The 19,245-nt window shown below is 37.8% G+C and overlaps 1 protein-coding gene across 1 annotated transcript in view; it reads right to left on the bottom strand.

Annotated features, from left to right (window-relative positions):
• Positions 1–7,844, bottom strand: part of LOC112046827 (uncharacterized) — a 246,834-nt gene extending 238,990 nt beyond the window's left edge. The window contains exon 1 of the mRNA XM_052886400.1: positions 7,610–7,844. The gene's annotated coding sequence lies outside the window, so the exon portion shown is untranslated. The remainder of the gene's footprint in view (positions 1–7,609) is intronic.
• Between the last annotated feature and the right edge of the window lie 11,401 nt (positions 7,845–19,245).

Below are 19,245 nucleotides of genomic sequence, written 5' to 3'. Positions count from 1 at the left end.
AAAACTCATTTATTTCAAGTTAGCTTAGTTTACAACACAACTAGTGAGTAGTGAATCTATTACCGGTTCGGAAGCAGGATCTGCTGAGAAGTATCAGTAATAAACTCAACAGTTACTCTTTAAACAAATCATACATAGCTGAAAATAGTTATGTTCATTGCATCAATTTCTTTTACTTGTTTACCGTGTGAAAGTGGAAGCTTATCCAATGCCATCCAAGCATCTTTGTCAATAGGGAGTATAGTCGTAGAATAAATTGCAGTCAATAAAATGACAAGTGCAACTGTCACTGAAATGTTATTTTACGTAAAATGACATTTCAGTGACAGTTGCACTTGTCATTTTACTGACTGGAATTAATAATCGTACTATAGTAACAATCGCGGAACTATTAAGGGGTTGTAATGCCATTGCTATTAAGAATCGACAAATGTAAGTAAAAAGCCACCAAATGGTATGTGCAATTGTGCAAGCCTATTTAATGTTACATCACTAATAAGGCAGCTGAGAATTTGGAAAACGAACAATAAATTTCATATACGAATGTATGAAAGAATTCTTGATCAATGTCCACGTGAATGTTATGCTTTGGAATTTTGTTACATACTCTTGTTTATCTAATCTTTTACCCGATTGCTGATGGAGGGTTCTATCTTTAAGCGTAGATAGGTAGGTGAAATTTTAAATATGTCCCATATAAAATTTCACCTCCTTATTTAAGTGGTTAGGAGTGGAATTAAAAAACGGTTTATTTAGTCAAAAATAGTCTGCATACCAATTTTTAGCTTTCTACCTTGAAAATTGCGGAATGTTCCATACTAACTTCCACCCCCCATTTTAGGGAAGTGAGGGGTTAGAATGACACTTAAAAAATCACGACAATTCGTCGCTCCGTTTTGCCCTGAACCTTCCCACACACACTTTCACATTTATATTTATTTATTAGTATGGATTTCCGAATTCTCCCGCTTTTTGTTCTTCTTGTATCGCAACTTGGAAAAATTTTGAACAAACTTACTGATTAAGTCTCGAAAGAAAGAAAACTTCAATATTTCATAATACCTACCTCATAAACCCGCATGTGCTAAATAGGGTTAGGTATGTGTCGGATATCATACTGTGACTTCATTAAATAGGAAAGGGTTTTAGTAACGTCCTAAGAATCTCTAACAATATATTAAAAGATGGAACGTAAACTTTTCACTACCGTCCGAGTACGCAGCCTGCGTACACTTCGTGCACAGGCAAACAATGTACACTTAACGCTAACGTACTTTCGTCTATGCTTTTTTTTCTTCTCGTAAAAAATATTACCTTCTGTAAGAACAAAAGTTTCCAATTATGGAATTAATTAATAAAGTTAGTTTATGGCAAAGCTTTATGTTTGTGTGTTGTGAAGATTTTGAAAGGTGAAACAAAGATAGGCAGAGAATACTTTAGTATAGGCCAGAAAAGAACATGAGACTAAAACGCTTAAAATACAAGTTTTACAATTATAATTATCAACTTATTTTGCACTACACTACATGGCCATGCCTCCCTCCTTATAGGAGAGGGGATGTGGAGCTTAGACCCATCACGCTGCATCAATGCGGATCGGCGGAATACAGACGGCTTCTTGCTCTCGAAGAAGCAATAACGCTAACATTTTAACTTCGGGCTGAAAAACTTTGCTGAAAAGATCTCAGAATAAAGAAATACTTAGTAGGTATTTCCTTGACCCAACCCAGGACCACGTTATCCGAAGCCTGTCAGTACAGAAGCCAATCTTACCACTGGACCAACGAGGCGAGTTACATAAGTATCTATACATAACTTACAAACAAATTTTTTAAATGTTACAATTGCATTATTACATCTTTATTTTGTAACAATCGTCGGTTTATTCCAGCGATACTATAACTTCGATAAAAATGATACAATTAACAAAAACTTGTGTATTTTTAAATCGTCCGACGCATATTTTGTCTACACAGAAGCTATAAATTCACCATCGCGGTCCCATATATTGTGTTCGTTCCTATATTATGTATATTTTACGAGTGTAATGCGAAAAATTTCGACGTAAACATTTTGAGCGCATTTACGCCATGCTGTTTTTAGGTTTGGATGAAATGCTTTGGATATATTTCATTCAATTGCTCATCATCATCACATCAGCCGATGGACGTCCATTGCACGACATGGGGCTTTAGTACTTAGGGAGTACCAAACTTTAGTAAAACTTTACTTGACAAAACTCCTCTGCTTCGAAAGAAAGAAAGAGAATAAACTATTTGCTAACAAACCGTTGGTTTACAACCACTCCTTAACAACTTTTTAGAAACTTCATATTATTTTGACATTTGTAAGAAAGTATTTTTAAACCCTGAAGCAAAAAGGGGGCTTTATAATTTTGTCGTGTCTGTCTGTCTGTCTGTGGCACCATAGGTCCCGAACGGATGAAGCGATTTCAATTTAGTTTGTTTTTAGAGAAAGGGGACTTATGTGCGAGTGTTCTTGAAAAGCTCTCGGTTGAACCGTTTAAAAGTCTGGGAAGTAAAAATGGGGAAGAATAACCGAATGTCTCAATATTACGCAAATATACTCGAGTGCGGTCTCACATGAAAGCGCATTGAAAGAGAATGTTGATGACATCGAGAGTGTAATTCATGACATTCATAACCTTAGGGGGTTTTTCAAAATTTTCAATTTTATGTTAAGTGATTTGTTTTCCACATTCACATATTCTATAGACAAATTACTATCTTACTTACACGAGAATTTCAATTACTACGAAGTTTAAAACACCTATTAAAGCGCGCTGCTATGCTCCCCAAACCTAATAGCTAAGTAAGTTATGTGCGTGAATGTACTGAAGAAAGTTCCCGCGTGGTGTTTGCCGGGTAAATCTCTTAATGACAGCCGGTGGCATTGTTTGCGCTCATCGAGTGGGGATTTTGACACGGGCATTTAATATTCAACAACACTTGCCTAGTTTCGTGCCTGATTTACTGTTTATTTAACTGGACCTTGTGATAGTAGAGCTTTTTGTGCTAAAGCTTCTTCGGGCAATGCTTCTTATCGGCTTCTGCTGATAAGAAGCATTGCTGAGTTCCAGACAGTATAGCGGTTGTCGGTGTAAGAACAGGTACAAGAGTCTCGGATTGTTGAACTTATTTAAACATTTCTTGTATGCCTTGCGGAGTATTACCACTTACCAGCGGCGAAGAGTCCATATAGGCAGGTTTCCTTTTTTTACATATATATTCATTATTGTATTGAATATATATCTATGGATGTAAGAGAAATCGGAGTTTGCATCAAGTGGTATGAATTTTCTATTCTTTGGGACTTGCCATCGTCAAAATTCTATTCTTTGCTAGAGCCACTTACCTATTTTGTTTATATGCTGTGTTTTCGACTTTACATCAGATTTGATTCATCTGTCAATCAGTACACGCATACTTACATGTAAATTAAATAGAAATGTATGTCTGTGATTTCAAAATAACTGTTTTATTAGGTAAGTGTAATACTTGATTACTTACAAAATACTAAAACACGATTTTAAAAACAATTATCTCTCTGATTATGTGTCCAGGATAATCTTTGGTACGGCTGAATTGATTTAAATCGGAACTTTCACTGTAAGATAAAGAATCTATATAGGGCACTTTTTATCCCGAAAAAATCATTCATTTGTAAATACTGAAATTCATACATACGAAATCGCGAGCGTCCGCTAGTTATAACTAAGAATGAAAAAAAAACATCGTATTCTACAAATACAAAAATCTAGAGCTGTCTACTCTTATAGATCCTAGTTCTTTCATAGAATATTTTTATTCTTTTTTTTTATTCTGTACAAGTTAGCCCTTGACTACAATCTCACCTGATGGTAAGTGAAGTGGTACCTGATAATGCAATCAAAGATGAAAGCGGGCTAACTTGTTAGAAGTAGGATGACAATCCACACCCCTTTCGGTTTCTACACGACATCGTATCGGAACGCTAAATCGCTTGGCGGTACGTCTTAGTCGGTAGGGTGGTTACTAGCCACGGCCGAAGCCTCCCACCAGCCAGACATGGACAAATTAAGAAAACCTCAATCAGCCCAGCCGGGGATCGAACCCAGGAACTCCGTCTTGTAAGTCCACTGCGCATACCACTGCGCCACGGAGGTCTTCAAAATGAAAGAACAAACAAAAATACTCAGAAATACTGATAGCAATCAGCTGAGGCAGTCGCAATCGTAAATAACATTGTAATTAATGTTAATCAGTGTCATCGATTGTCATCACCCATGTGTGTGCCCAATTAGTGTGTCCCGTTAATTAATATGACCATCTGAAGTCGTCGGAATTTCACATAATAAGCGGCGGTGTGAAAATTGAAAATGCTTCGACGGAATGCATTGGGAAATGTTTTATATCGTGTTGTTGTGGCTTTGCGTTTCTATTTGAACATCTATAATGATAATAAAATGAAATAAAAATATCTAAATACTTGCACCTGGCTGTATGGAATAACAGTCATGTGAAATTTTGAGTCAATCGCTATTGTTCCGATAGGCGTCAGTCAATAGCGAAAAGCTTCAATCGACGTCTTTTATTCGAAGCTTTCGCTTGACTCTCGATCGAATACAGAAGTCATCTATTGGGAAAATAGCGCATAATGTGTGGAGTTTCCTCTAAGTCTTCTTTGCCCTAAGAAACAGTAGATAAACATGTTTGTGACGGTGCTACAAACTTAGCAATCTCCCTCAATACTATTGTATTGAGGGAGATTAATTTGGTGCATTAATTTTTTCAACAAATCTGTCACTACATTATTTCTGAAGCTGAACCTAGAAATACACAATCCTTATTTGGAGAGAAAGATAAATTAATAAAATTATTTTTCAGACAGAAACAGAACGAGGGTTCTGAGTTCTGCCTGTCCCAGAACGCTTTCTGCATGGCCGGACTCGGTAGATAGGAGTAAAGTGTTTTTCAGATAGCATGGGGACGGTGACAATTGCCTTATAACTTCATAATACGTATAATACGTATTATTATCGTGAATCGCGGCAAACTTTCAAGAGTGGTAGTAGTACCATAGGTAGTACATATCTTACTTGTACCTATATATCTATACGTCTATATTAATATTATAAATGCGAAAGTAAATATGTCTGTCTGTCTGTTACCTGTTCACGGTTAAACCACTGAACCCAATTTAATGAAATTTAGTATAGAGATAAAGTGAACATAGGCTACTTTTCCTGGAACAATCCACGGATTAAAAAAAAACCTTTTTTAATCTGTGATTTCACGCGAACGAAGCTGCAGGCATAAAAGAAAGAATATACAGACCAAATAAATGTTGCAATCGGCATAAAGTTATAGAATAGCTATTTCAAGAAACCTCCAACAGAGCAAAACCAACTAGGGATCTCGTAATATCGTATATACAAATTAGTTTACTAACAAACTGTTATCTAATCTAATGTTATCTTATTTATTACACAATATGTTACTGAATTCATTAAGGTTGTAGAGAAAGTAAGATAGAAATGTCACTATTTAATCACCAAGCACTGTCTCAGACTAGAGGAAAATATCGACGAAGCTTTTCCGAATTAACGGTCACTTTCCGTTTAACCATAAACAATTAAATGTTTTCTATCTGTCTGACTGTAACCTTTTCCCGGCTAAGCCCCTGAACCAATTTGAATGAAATTTAGTAGATATAGAGACAAATAGGAACTTAGAAAATGAAAAAAAAAATGAATTTTATTCGTTTTATAAACATTACATTAAATAATAGGGCTGAGACCTTCTTTTAAGTAAATACCTGTGTCAGAAGGTCTCGCTCTCGCTAGTAATTAATATATTATTATAAGTTATAAGGAAAAAACACATCAAAAAACATGCAGTAAAAATGGGGTATATGAGTGTGTGTGAGTGCGTGCGTGCGTGTGTTTGTGTGTGAGTGAGTGTGTGTGTGTTTGCGTGTTTGAGTGTGTGAATGTGTGGCATTCATTTCCCTTGTTTTATTTTAATTTATTTAACAATCTTTAGGTGATCTTCGTAGGCTACATAGGCTAACAACATTATTTAAACAGAATTTCACGCGAATTGAGTTACTAATCGTACCTCGTTGAAGAATCCGTAGCAATTTCTGCCAGGTACTTTGATAATACCATGTCATAATATTTTTAAATTTGTTAAATTTAATTACATACAGAAATAGGCTTCGAACACTTTCAATCGTTTATTTATAATCCTTTGTAATACACTCGTATACATAATAAGATTTATCAACTGTCCGACTTTGCATTAAATAATGAAAGCGTCCAGTCTATAATTTTCCCTTCAGTCTGTGAGTAAAATCCGGTAGTGCAACCAAACAATTATATTTAATCTTTCTACACTGTGGCCTGTGAAAACATGAGATAGTGGCCGTTAACTATTTAACTTACTTGTATTATGCAGACTGTTTTCCCTCTTGAGGAAACTACAGTGTACAGTAATGACTTATGTCTTAATTTTGACGACCACTGCAGAGTGATTGTAACTTCATACAAGTAGGTCCGGGTTCGAATTTTAGTCTTAATTTAGGATTTTCATTCCGTTATTGAAGGTTTTGCTTGAGGCTAGTTAGCTTACGGCTTGGATGTATCGCTAAGATACTAATAACTAAGGTAATTTTTAACCTACTTCTTTTTAAATAATATCATTGGGTATTTTTTACTTTATTGTGTGCTACGTGAAAGGGTCCCTTTAGTAACCCTAACTACCTATCACTACCGATTTTGTATACAGGAGTTTTGAATGTTTCACTGTATTCCATATTCATATCTATGCGATAGACACATATACATACATACTATAAAACAAAATCCTTCACTGCATCTATTTGTCAGTCATAATAAGCGAATAGGTATATTTATTATATATTTATTATATATATATTTTATTCTTACTATAGGCAGTACTCAATTAGGCTTAGACTACCTATATGCACTTCTGAAACGTCAGGTAATGTTATTAGATAATGCTGATAATTGAAGTCAAAAACTCAAAATTAATATTGTTTTATTTGATTATCACCATTTTACAAATACAGATGCACACAGAAATTGTTTCGTACAGATGTAAGGATTCCGAGTTCTAGTACCTACCTCTACAAGTTAGCCCTAGACTACAATCTCACCTGATGGATAAGTGATGATGCAACATTCAATCTATGATGGAAGCGGGATAACTTGAGGAGGATGAAAATCCACACCCCTTTTGATTCCACACGACATCGTATCGGAATGCTAAACCGCTTGGCGGTGCGTCTTTTGAAGGGTGGTAACTAGCCACGGCCGAAGCCTCCCACTAGCCAGAAAAGTGTTTTGTCATGACACGGCAGTGCAGTGGTGGTACACTCCCATGCCTCGGAGAGCAACTATCTGATCTCTCATTCAAATGGACTTAACGTATTTCGGAGAACTTTGTAACAGACGGACACACACACTTTTTTATACCCACACATTTAAAGTTTCCAAAAGATTTCCAAATATGTTTACAATACACTAACTAACATGCGTCGTACCTACGTGAAGATATTAAGTTCTTATGAATAAATTATTACTTACTTGGAAAAACTTAGCAGCTTGCATACGAATATTCACAATAAACCAACATGAAAACTGCACATATACAAACTAAAAAGAATTTCTGTCACATTGAAAAAAACATCTGACACAACACAAAACGTCAGTATCACTGGCACAGCACGAACTAAAAAAAAAAAAGAAAACTTGAAAATTCAAATTTCGAATCGTGATAAATCGGAAAATGGCGGTACGGCAGACCGGCGCGCGCGCTGCGTCCGTATCTCGTACTGACTATAGCTACCGGTGTCGGGACAGCAATAAACTGTTACTTCTTTTTTTTTTTATTCTCATTTATTTTGAAATGGACTAAAAATCTGCGAAGGTAGAGTGACGCCTGCACGCTCTTTGACGGAGGACCACACCGGCCGTTAATTTGCGCCCGTCAATCTTGACAGGATAATCCGTTTGCCGGGGATTTTGGCGCTGAATATTTCGCCAAACATTCACGCCATAGCGTTGTCACCTTAGACCATTAAAAAGAAAGGACCTGCCTCGTAAACCGTTACCCCTCTGTCAAAGATCAAGAATCAATGATCTAACGCGTTTATAAAAACTGTTGCTATAGAATCGATGTTTCAATGTTGTAATCGTTTTCGTCGTGTAAAGAGCTCCCTAAAAATGCCGGTTTGTGTAGTTGAATGGCATAAAAAACGGCCAAACACTTGTAGTTTCTATTTAGTAAGTATTTCTACCATAATTTTATCACATTTGTAATAAAAACGATTTCTAAAAAGAATCGATTCTTTTGACGTAACAGCAAAAAATCTATCAAATAATCGAACATTCTATATATAAATATATATAATATATATATACTGTGAATAGTCTAAACGATGTGTTGGTTAGTCTGTGTAAAAATAACGCATGTGTGTATTGCGAGTCAATTATATAGTTGTGTGTAGTCTATGGACACAGAATATACTTAATGGTGTTAAATGTTTTTGATGTGTAAGTTTACCTCGTCCCTCTCAAAAAACGACAGACTTTTTTGTTGGTGAATATGGGTGCGAAACAGGTCCATTCTTTTTAATGGTCTAAGGTTGTTACCAATGATGTTAAATACTTTTAGATGTGTTACTAGCGCATGAAAAATGAGGCGCTCTAAAAAGGAAATTTATACACAACTTAATGTTAGTTGTGGTCGACAACGAACTTTATTTATACAAATAATACCTAAATATCGTCTACAATGTCGAGTTGTGTGTTCAGGAAGTGTAAAAACTATATGTATATTCATAAATATATAATAGAATTAAAGACAAAATTGTGCATGTGTTCGCTCAATGTTGTAGTATTATTCGGATCACTTTTTGCGGTGATTTTGTAGGGACGTAACCGATCTATAGTATAAAATTATCATTGGTTGTTACATATAGAGACGCATTTAGCAAATAAGTTTAATCACACTGGTTTAAGTGCGCTGACCTCAACAGCCTATTTTGAAAGCTTACTACAGGACTAGGCCTCTTTATAGGAGAGGGGATATAGAGCTCAAATCCACCACGCTGCTCTAATGCTGGTTGGTGGGTGAAAACGTTAAATACATCAACGATCACTATCAGATGTTAATGATAATGAGCGGCAATGGCAAAATCAAAATACATTTATTTCAAGTAGACTTGTACTATGCGCGCTGTAACATGGTGCGGGTGACAGTCGCCTGAAAAACGTTCATAATACGTCCTATAATCGTGAATCGCGGCAAACTTTCAATAGGAAACGAACACTTTTGAAAAGTCTAGTTTGTAAAGACTCTACTCCACTGGTTCCAAAGATAGGTTTTTTATTATTTACAAGTTAGTAAGACCACAGAAAACATTGGTTAGACTACAATCTCACAAGATGGTAAGTGAAGATGCAATCTAATTTGCAAGCGGGCTTACTTATTAGGAATAGGATGAAAATCCACATCCCTTTCGGCTTCTACACGGCATCGTATTGGAACGCTAAATCGCTTGGCGGTACGTCTTTGCCGGTAGGATGGGAACTAACCACGGCCGAAGCCTCGCACCAACCAGACCTGGATCAATTAAGAAACCTCAATCGTCCCAGCCGGGGATTGAACCCAGGACCTCCGTCTTGTAAAGCCACCGCGCATACCACTGCGCCACGGAGGCCGTGTTCAGTTCAGACACGCGGCAGATGACTTTGTTTTATACATTGTAGTGATGTATGTCCCAATAAAGCTCTTGTCATCGAAAACAAAAGGTTAGATCTTGTCTCCTAGCTCATTGATCTACTGAACTATCTTGTAAACGTCTGTGTGAATAATGATCGCTATCGGAATAGAATCCTTCTATTTATTCATACGCTTGTACGAGCGAAGCGATCACTGGCGAGCGAACAAGGAACATCATAATAATTTGAGTGCTTTTCTTAATTCGATCTCAATCACTGTACCATAGGTCACGAAAACATACTTTGTACACTATAATAAACCTTAAAAACATGATAATTAAGCTCAAATTTGTATGTAAAAGTTAATAGTTCGTTACGTATGAGGCAGGTTGTATAAGACAAAAGACAGGTCGGGTGTCCGGAGGCTAAAAATCCCGTAGCGCCTGACATGAGGTTATTACTAAAATATACATGTGTGATATGGTAAAATTACTCTTATTTCGTTAGCTATAAAGAATATTTTCGTATCACAATTTTATATTATCTGATTTATATGCGAAATTGGTTAAACTTTAAAGTAAGGTGCTATAATCTTAAACGATTTACTTTGTGATGGTTTTGTATGGAGTAGTTTCTGAACTCCGTTTATAATTCTGGAAGAGAATGCCCTATATTGTTTACTGTATCCATGACTTCGTGTACACAAAATAATTGTCATAATGAACGCTTGGACCTTCATCTATATTCTACACTAATATTATAAAGCTGAAGAGTTTATTTGTTTGTTTACTTGAGCGAGCTAATTTCAGGAACTACAGGTCCGATTTGAAAAATTCTTACAGTGTTAGATAGCCCATTAATCGAGGAAGGCTATAAGCTATATATTATCCTTGTACTCCTTCAGATACGGGAACCACGCGGGTGAAACCGCGGGGCGTCAGCTAGTAATTTTATAAAAGTTGAAAGTCTGCCCATGCACCTACCATAGGTAGGAGTATAAAGACAGACAGATGGGAGGTACCTAACTGTGGAGTTTGTTTCGTGGAAGCATTTGGAAATAGCAGGTTTCAACGAAGTATCTCTCCGTGATCGAATCAGCAATGAGGAGATCCGCAGAAGAACAAAAGTCACCGACATAGCTCAACGAGTCGCTAAGCTGAAGTGGCAATTGGCAGGGCAAATAGTTCGAAGAGCCGATGGACGTTGGACAAGATGCTGGAATGGCGACCCGCACTAGTAAACGCAGTGTTGGTCTAGCCCCCACCAACCTTTTGCTTATTTTTGATACATTTTACACATTAATTGATTATGAAACACGGCTAAAACTCACGTGATATTACGTCGGAGTATGCCCGACTAGTTTTAATCGGGATCATGGATGGTTGCTGCCCACAGCGTGGAAGCCGCTATTTCTTTCATTGTCACATACAACAAACTTGGAACAAGATAGCATTAGTTCGGTTTGCTTACAAGAAGACGAGTCTAATGAAGATGACATTAATGAACCGTCGGAGAGTGTAACGGAACCTTCACTCCCCACCACTCAACCCCTCTCCGCGCGCGCAATGCGTGCAGCAGCGCGTCGCGCAACCGCTTCGCAGTTTGGAACGTGCCGCGATGCAAGAACCAGCTCATGACTAAGGGCCCCGTATTCGAAACTAGTCGGGCATACTCCGACGTAATATCACGTGAGTTTTAGCCGTGTTTCATAATCAATTAATATGAATAACACTCACGATAGTTTAAATTCTAAAAAAGACGCTAAGAATATATGGATTAACAATTATGGTGACAAAAATTTTGATATACCAGCTATTCGCTACGCTACCATAAATTAATTATTATTTAACATTTTACACATTATTATTCTAAAACATTTTACACATATAGCAACCCACACACAGTCTGTTTTAACAACGAACGGAGATTCCCACATAATTATAAAAAAAATCATACGTTGGTTACGTAAGCTTGAGAGGGGGGAAAGAGCTTTTGTTTATTTTTTGCTGACAAGGGGGTGGGGGGAAGTCATCATTATAAACCCATACTCAGCTTTCTCCTGAGCTCGAGTCTCCTCTCAGAACGAGAGGGGTTAGGCCAATAGTCCACGCTGGCCCAATGCGGCTTGGCAGACTTCTGTTGCCAGGATTGGCAAGGGTGGGTGTAATAAATACAGATAGGTTATAATATTATAAATATTCCCGCTGTATCTGTTTACCTATTCCCAAATAAAGTCCTCAAAACTCGGTCGAACACCTTTTCAGCCGCAAGCCGAGCGTAAATCGATAGTATCTCGATAATGTACACTATCTCCATTAACAACCACAACCTATTTAAATTTTATATCCTTGAAATAATATATATTACAATCAACGTTCGAGTGTTTCGGTCAACTCAATGTTACGAGCATAAGGGCGATGTCACATTGGTCTAAATAGAATTTTCATTTTAATTTAATTGTAACAATTAAATATGTATAAATAACAGCCATAGTCAGCGACCAAGTTTCGGATCCGTAGGTCATCAGGTCGCTGACTGTGGGCCTTATAAGAAGACTCACTCAGCGGGCGATGGAGCGAGCTATGCTTGGAGTTTCTCTGCGTGATCGAATTAAAAACGAGGAGATCCGTAGACGAACTAAAGTCACACATAGCTCAGCGAGTCGCGAAGCTGAAGTGGCAATGAGCAGGCCACATAGTTCGAAGAGCCGATGGACGTTGGGGTCCCAAGGTGTTGGAATGGCGACCCCGCATCGGAAAGCGCAGTGTTGGTCGACGCCTCACTAGGTGGACCGAGAATATCAAGCAGATTGCAGGGAGTCGCTGGATGCTGGCAGCTGAAGACCGTTGTGCTTGGAGGTCCATGCAAGAGGCATATGTCCATCAGTGGACGTCTATCGGCTGATAAGGTAAGGTAAGGTAAATAACATCCCAATACGTATTACATCTAGACCAGGGACTCCTAGTCTTATAATAAGGGAGACCTTGGCTGTTAATGATCCAAAGGTCCAAAAATTGGTACCTACATAATTTATAGTTACGATTTTTTGTAAGTTTGTAAGTGAACATATTGTTACTTCGTTCTCAGGTGACGTTAGGTGAAGATGTCTAAGATAGTTGCGGGCTAACTTGGGCTCATATTTCAGACGGTTTTTCGCGGTATCGTACGTCTAAATCGCATGGCAGTACGTCTTTGTCGAGTCGTAACTAGCCGCCGATACCTACAGACCATGCCTGAGCAGCGACTTGCACTTCATAAATGACAAAATGCATTGCCTACCTTATGAAGCTTACGGAATTTTCTATTTTGTACCATTTGTAATTTGGAATAGTATCTACTTTAGTAAAAGACCTTTTGCACGCTACTGCGCCTGAACCAATGCAGAAATAAAAAGAAAGAATTTTTGAAATCGGTCCTGGCGTCTTTGAGTAATCGGTGTACATACAAAAAAAAAATACCTACCGAATTGAGAACCTTCTCCTTTTTGAAGTCGGTTAAAGAAACCTACATCCATCCGGAATAGCGGGCTGCCGGGAACTAGGGCTATGGTTTGTTTTGTCGGACATGTACAAAGATTTGTCCGATACTAACCACGCTGGGCATGTGGGTTGGTCAAAAGGGTATAGCAAATGGAACTCATGACCCATCCAAAGCCAACTGCGTCAGAGATCGACAAATACTCGCCATTTCCAAATTTTTGTATGCCCGTATACATCTGCGTGATCGCACCCTAAGGTACCTAATCCAGAGCAATTCATTCGATTCTCGATTACGTTCAAACTGTTCTTTTACGAGAGTTATATCGATTCCGGCTATAAATTATTGAAGACGTCGATGTCAAGGTCGGAGTAGAACTTCGGGTTCATTAGTTCTATTAATATGGAAAAATTTGTGAACTACATGACTCGATTTTCTTTTGTTTTACATGACGTGTCGTGACTTTATTACCTACCTAGAGTAGTAAAATCGAACAAGATTTTAAGATTATTTATTATTTATTTATAAGAATACAGTAATTTACAAAAATTAAACAATGCAACCTTAAATATATTACATTATTTAAGACTTATCATATAAACACATTTTTTAGGCTGGCACGCCTTTTAAAAATATTTAAACGATGTATACAAACTAGATAATTATATAACTAATGAATAAGAATAACTATTTATTCTACCACAAGCACAGAATTCATAATAGTACAGGTACACAAGTAAAATATCTAATAAAGATCACATAAATGACATGAATTTATACTTCGTGAAACAAATAATCACTTATTGCGGGTAGGTCGCCGTTGGATCGGGCGGGCAGAACAGGCAGAAGATTCGATAGGCAGGCGGGCAGAAGATTTTAAGATTACCGTTAAATCTCAAAAGGAGGCTCCCTAAGTTTCGTATTATCGTGGAGCTAGGTTGTGAAGGTTAAATACTTACTCTTAAATAAACAGCGACGCTTCTAGTGATATTTTAATATTGTTGACTATTCAGTAAATCAAAAAGTGAATATAGATTCTGGAAAAATTACTGTACCTATAATTTAATCAGCAATCAATATTTGCTTCACAAAAGAAACAATTAATTATGTGCAATATGTTTTTATTGTTTTCGTAGAAATTCTTAATTCGCCTGCTAACTGACTCAACAGACTATGCCTCTCTTCATGTTAATAGGTGTATGAAACTAAGTTCTCAATTGAAAGAGTAAGGGTACGCTAATGATGTCGCTGGCGTTTGCTTGGTTCATAAAGACGAAGAGTCTCGATGGAATATTCCACATTATAATAAAAAGTTCGATCAATCAAAAAAATATAATAAATGTACCAAGAAATGCATTTTTAATGTAGCGCACTCTATTAAATCAAACGATAGAGTGGCGCGTCCAGATAAAGTCGCAAACTAAAACGAAACTGATAGTAAACAGCCTGCAGAAATGAATTGAAATGTTGCCAAGCGTGTGTTTGATGTTCATATAAATAAACAAGTCTATTCATGTTGTAATGGCTTGTTGGTCACTGCTGCGTCATTACGATTGTCTCAACATTACCTTATCAGTGCAAAACAGCTTCCTTAGTGACCCACTGTACGATTCAAAGCTCATTTTTTTTTCTATGATAAGTTGACGTGATAGCCCAGTGACCTTAGCCTCCGATTCCGGAGGGTGTGGGTTTGAATCCGGTCCGGGGCATGCACCTCCAACTTTTCAATTGTTTGCATTTTAAGAAATTAAATATCACGTGTCTAAACGGTGAAGGATAAACATCGTGAGGAAACCTGCATACCTGAGAATGTTCTTCATTATCTGCGTGTGTGAAGTCTGCCAATCCGCGTTCGGTCAGCGTGGTGGACTATTGGCCTAACCCCTCTCATTCTGAGAGGAGACGATGATGATGATGTTGAGTTAGGCCTTCATTGCAATCTTACCTGATGTAGTCTAAAATAACTTATCCTACCCACGTGAAATGGTGGCAAGAATACTAGCTGCATTTCAGAAATGCAGCTAGTATTCTTGCTTTAATTAGTAATTAGTAAGAAGTAATTCTTGGGACCCCAACGTCCACCGGCTCTTCGAACTATGTGGCCTGCCCATTGCCACTTTCAGCTTCGCGACTCGCTGAGCTATATCAGTGACTTTGATTCGTCTGCGGATCTCCTCATTTTTGATTCGATCACGCAGAGTCCAAACTCCAAGCTCCAAGCTCGCTGCATCGCCCGCTGAGTGACTTTGAATCTTCTAATAAGGCCCATAGTTAGCGCCCAAATCTCGGATTCGTATCATCACTGGCAACACACACTGTTCTACGACTTTTGTCTTCAAGCACTGAAGAATTTCGGGCGAAAAGATGTCGCGGAGTTTCCCGAACGCTGCCTAGCAGAGCTGGATTCGTCGTTCACCTCTTTCTTGAAATTGAGCCTACCTAACTGGACTATGTGTCCTAGGTATTGTATATTCGTCTACAATTTCAAGCGCAGAGTCCTCAACAATAACTGGATAGAACGGTACATGAGCATTAGTCATGATCCTCGTCTTGCTCATGTTCATTTTTAGGCCCACACGTTGAGAAACTCTGCTGTTGAAACAGAATGCGGTCCTCGAATTATGTACACCTCACAGCGTCTGGTCTACTAACTAAACAACAATAAACTTTATAACTAATTTTAGGTCGAGGAAGAAATAAAAAAGCTTTACTAACTACACAACTATTTAGTTACGCTGATAGGTATGACGTATGTATTACCTACGCAAAGCCTACGCTAGCCGTTAAATTGTACAGAGATGTCGTTAAACACAATAGTAACGAGAAATATATGCGTAACTGCCCGTTCCTCCCCCACGCACTTTTTAACTGTAATTTAAGAACTCACTCAAGCATCACAATCAAAATTAAACTCAGAGAGCGTCTGTGGCGCAGTGGATTTAAAAGGTCCTGGTTTCGATCCTCGGTTGGGCCGATCGAGGTTTTTCTTAATTGATCCCGTTCTTTTACCACCCGGTAAAGACGTAGCGCCAAGCGATTTAGCGTTCCTTTACGATACGATGTTGCTTAGAAACCGAAAAGGGTGTGGATTTCCGTTTCCATCTTAGATTGCCTCATCACTGACCATCAGGTGAGATTGTAGTCAAGTTCTAACTTGTAAAGAAAAAAAAGGGATTTCAAGGCAGGCATAGTTTACAAACTAAGTTTGAACCTTATTTGTCTGCAGGAGCTCTACCAGAAAAGCACATCAGATGGTTCCATCAGAATTTTGTTATCAAAAGGCAAAGCAAAGCAAACAAATCTTTCAGATGCAATGCAGTTTGTGATGACTTGGTTCAACAGAGATTACATGGACTAAGAGGACTACCAGCTCAGGTGAGGAGGAACTAAAAAAAAATTAAAAAAATTTCTTTTGTTTCTTGCATACACCCATATTAAGAAAAATACAAAAACAAAAATTGAAAATAAAATTAAAAAGTCGAAACAGTATAGGTAAAATGTCAGAATAATATGAAATGTCAGTAAAAAATCAGTATGGTCATTACTATTAAAGTCCTTCAGGTTACCTTGCAATTTTAGCTATGATACCAAGATTATGTCAATGTTTAGGTAATTGCTAAAAAAGTACAACGAGCTTTAATATTTTTATTATCACCATCTCGCAATGCTTACAGCTATGCTGTACTGTTTGAAGAACTACCTAGACTTTTGCAGGGATTTATTGGGCCTCCACGTTGTGTTTAGAAGTCTATTCAAGAATGTCCAGAATTGGATGAATGACTGATGTGATGATGATGACAGGAGTGCAACTATCAAGCAAGTATTTCTTAAGGACCGTAGAAATAAACAAGGAAGTTTACCAGATAACCAAGTTGTTCACTGCACTGATAACCAAGATAAGAATTATTGCTATGCAAAAAGATAACACTTTTGTTATAAGTAGCCTTCAATAACCTCACACTTATTAATCAATTCAAGAATACTAAAAAAAAATACAGAATTTCATATAAAAAATAGAAGAATTTCTTCTACCGTAGGTACCTACCTTGAAACATAAGCAAATGAAAATATTAAATTACTATCAGACCCCGAGGTTTCATCTGCATAGTTCTCGGCCCCTGTAAGATTGAATATGGGGATAAAATATATGTCAATGTTACTCGCTGATAATGTAGCTTTCTTCGGCGAATTAATTAATAAAATCGGGCTAATAGTTTCGTAGCCTGTTCGAAAGAAACGAACTAAATATCTTGCCTATACAATATAAGTTTATGTTACATAATATAATTGCTTTGCTTTTAGTTTCATCCAGACTCGTTGTAACTTAAACTCATTAAGCACTTAAAACGTCGTAACTAGATCAAAAGCTATTAAACTCTAGCAATGGACAGTCTACTTAGCGAGAAAGTCCCGGTGATCCTGTACTGATCTAGGGTCGGTAATGGCGCGTAAACAATCATAAATTATGCGTCTACCAATGCTTTATTGTGCACAACTCCCGGTTTACTGCCGACGACTACGATACGATGTCGACACGACTCGAAAAAAGAAAAGAGGACCAAAAAAAGCTTACATATAAAAATTAGAACAAAAACTGAACTACAAGACTCAATTAATATTGAAACATTTAGCTATTTTTTATCATTTATGCAAACATTACTATTTGGAAATTGTAAGTCATCATCATTTAGAGCCGTGATAGCCCAGTGGATATGACCTCTGCTTCCGATTCCGGAGGGTGTGGGTTCGAATCCGGTCCGGGGCATGCACCTCCAACTTTTCAGTTGTGTGCATTTTAAGAAATTAAATATCACGTGTCTCAAACAGTGAAGGAAAACATCGTGAGGAAACCTGCATACCAGGGAATTTCCTTAATTCTCTGCGTGCGTGAAGTCTGCCAATCCGCAATGGGCCAGCGTGGTGGATTATTGGCCTAACCCCTCTCATTCTGAGAGGAGACTAAAGCTCAGCACTGAGCCGAATATGGGTTGGTAATGATGATGATCATTTTCAGCTATCATAATTGAACAGCGATCTCTCGCAAGGATTACTAAATACCACGGTCCCGAGCCGCATGTATCGGTTCCCTGTTACCCGCTTGATGTCATCGCATCATTGTGAGGTCGACCAACACTGCGCTTTACGGTACGGGGTAGTCATCGCCCAGCACTTTATAAGTTGGGACCCCAAAGTTGATGGGCTATTTGAACTATGTGCCCGCCCATTGCCGCTTCAGCTTCGCGATCTTTGCCGGTGTCTTTTTAAACAAATCCGACAAAGTCGTCATCTATACTAAATTACAAAGCCGAAGAGTTTGTTTATTTGTTTGGACGCGCTAATCTCAGGAACTACTGGTCCGATTTGGAAAATTATTTCAGTGTTAGATAGCCCATTTATCGAGAGAGGCTATAGGCTATATTATCCCCGTATTACGGAACCACACGGGGGAAAAACCGCGGGGCGTCAGCTAGTATTGCATATTTTTGAGCTTTTTAATAAAATATTGTCGATAACGCTTAGAAAACATTATTATAGGCACACTGATTCAAAATCTAATTTCAACGAACGCGCAAGATATTTTTTTCCAATTAAACAATTGACAAAATCGACTGTACATAGCGTGAGCAGAATCACGGGCAAAAAACTAGATTTTGAAACTTCACATGACGTTAATACAAATCGTATCGTTACTTATAAAAGGCCAAACAAGTAACGTTACACTGGAGCGTGCGCTCAAACCAACTAATACTTCACTCGGCGTTGGTCCCACCATTTTGTTACAAATCATGAGCTCCTTAGCAAGGAGGTAGTTTGTGGCTTGTTACCTAAGTACCACTTATGTTTAGTGAATCTATTTTCTATCCCTCGGGCACATGGGAACATTATGATTTTCCTGGATGTGTTCTCTGGTATACAAAATGTCATATTGATCGATTGATTATTCTATACCGAGAGAGATACTCATTGTCAAATATAGGTAGATACTTTTCATACTAACTTTATAAGGGCTAAAAGTTCGT

Source organism: Bicyclus anynana, chromosome 17 (assembly GCF_947172395.1).
Source record: "Bicyclus anynana chromosome 17, ilBicAnyn1.1, whole genome shotgun sequence".
Taxonomy (NCBI): Eukaryota; Metazoa; Arthropoda; class Insecta; order Lepidoptera; family Nymphalidae; genus Bicyclus; species Bicyclus anynana.
This window is presented reverse-complemented; position numbering and strand designations above follow the sequence as displayed.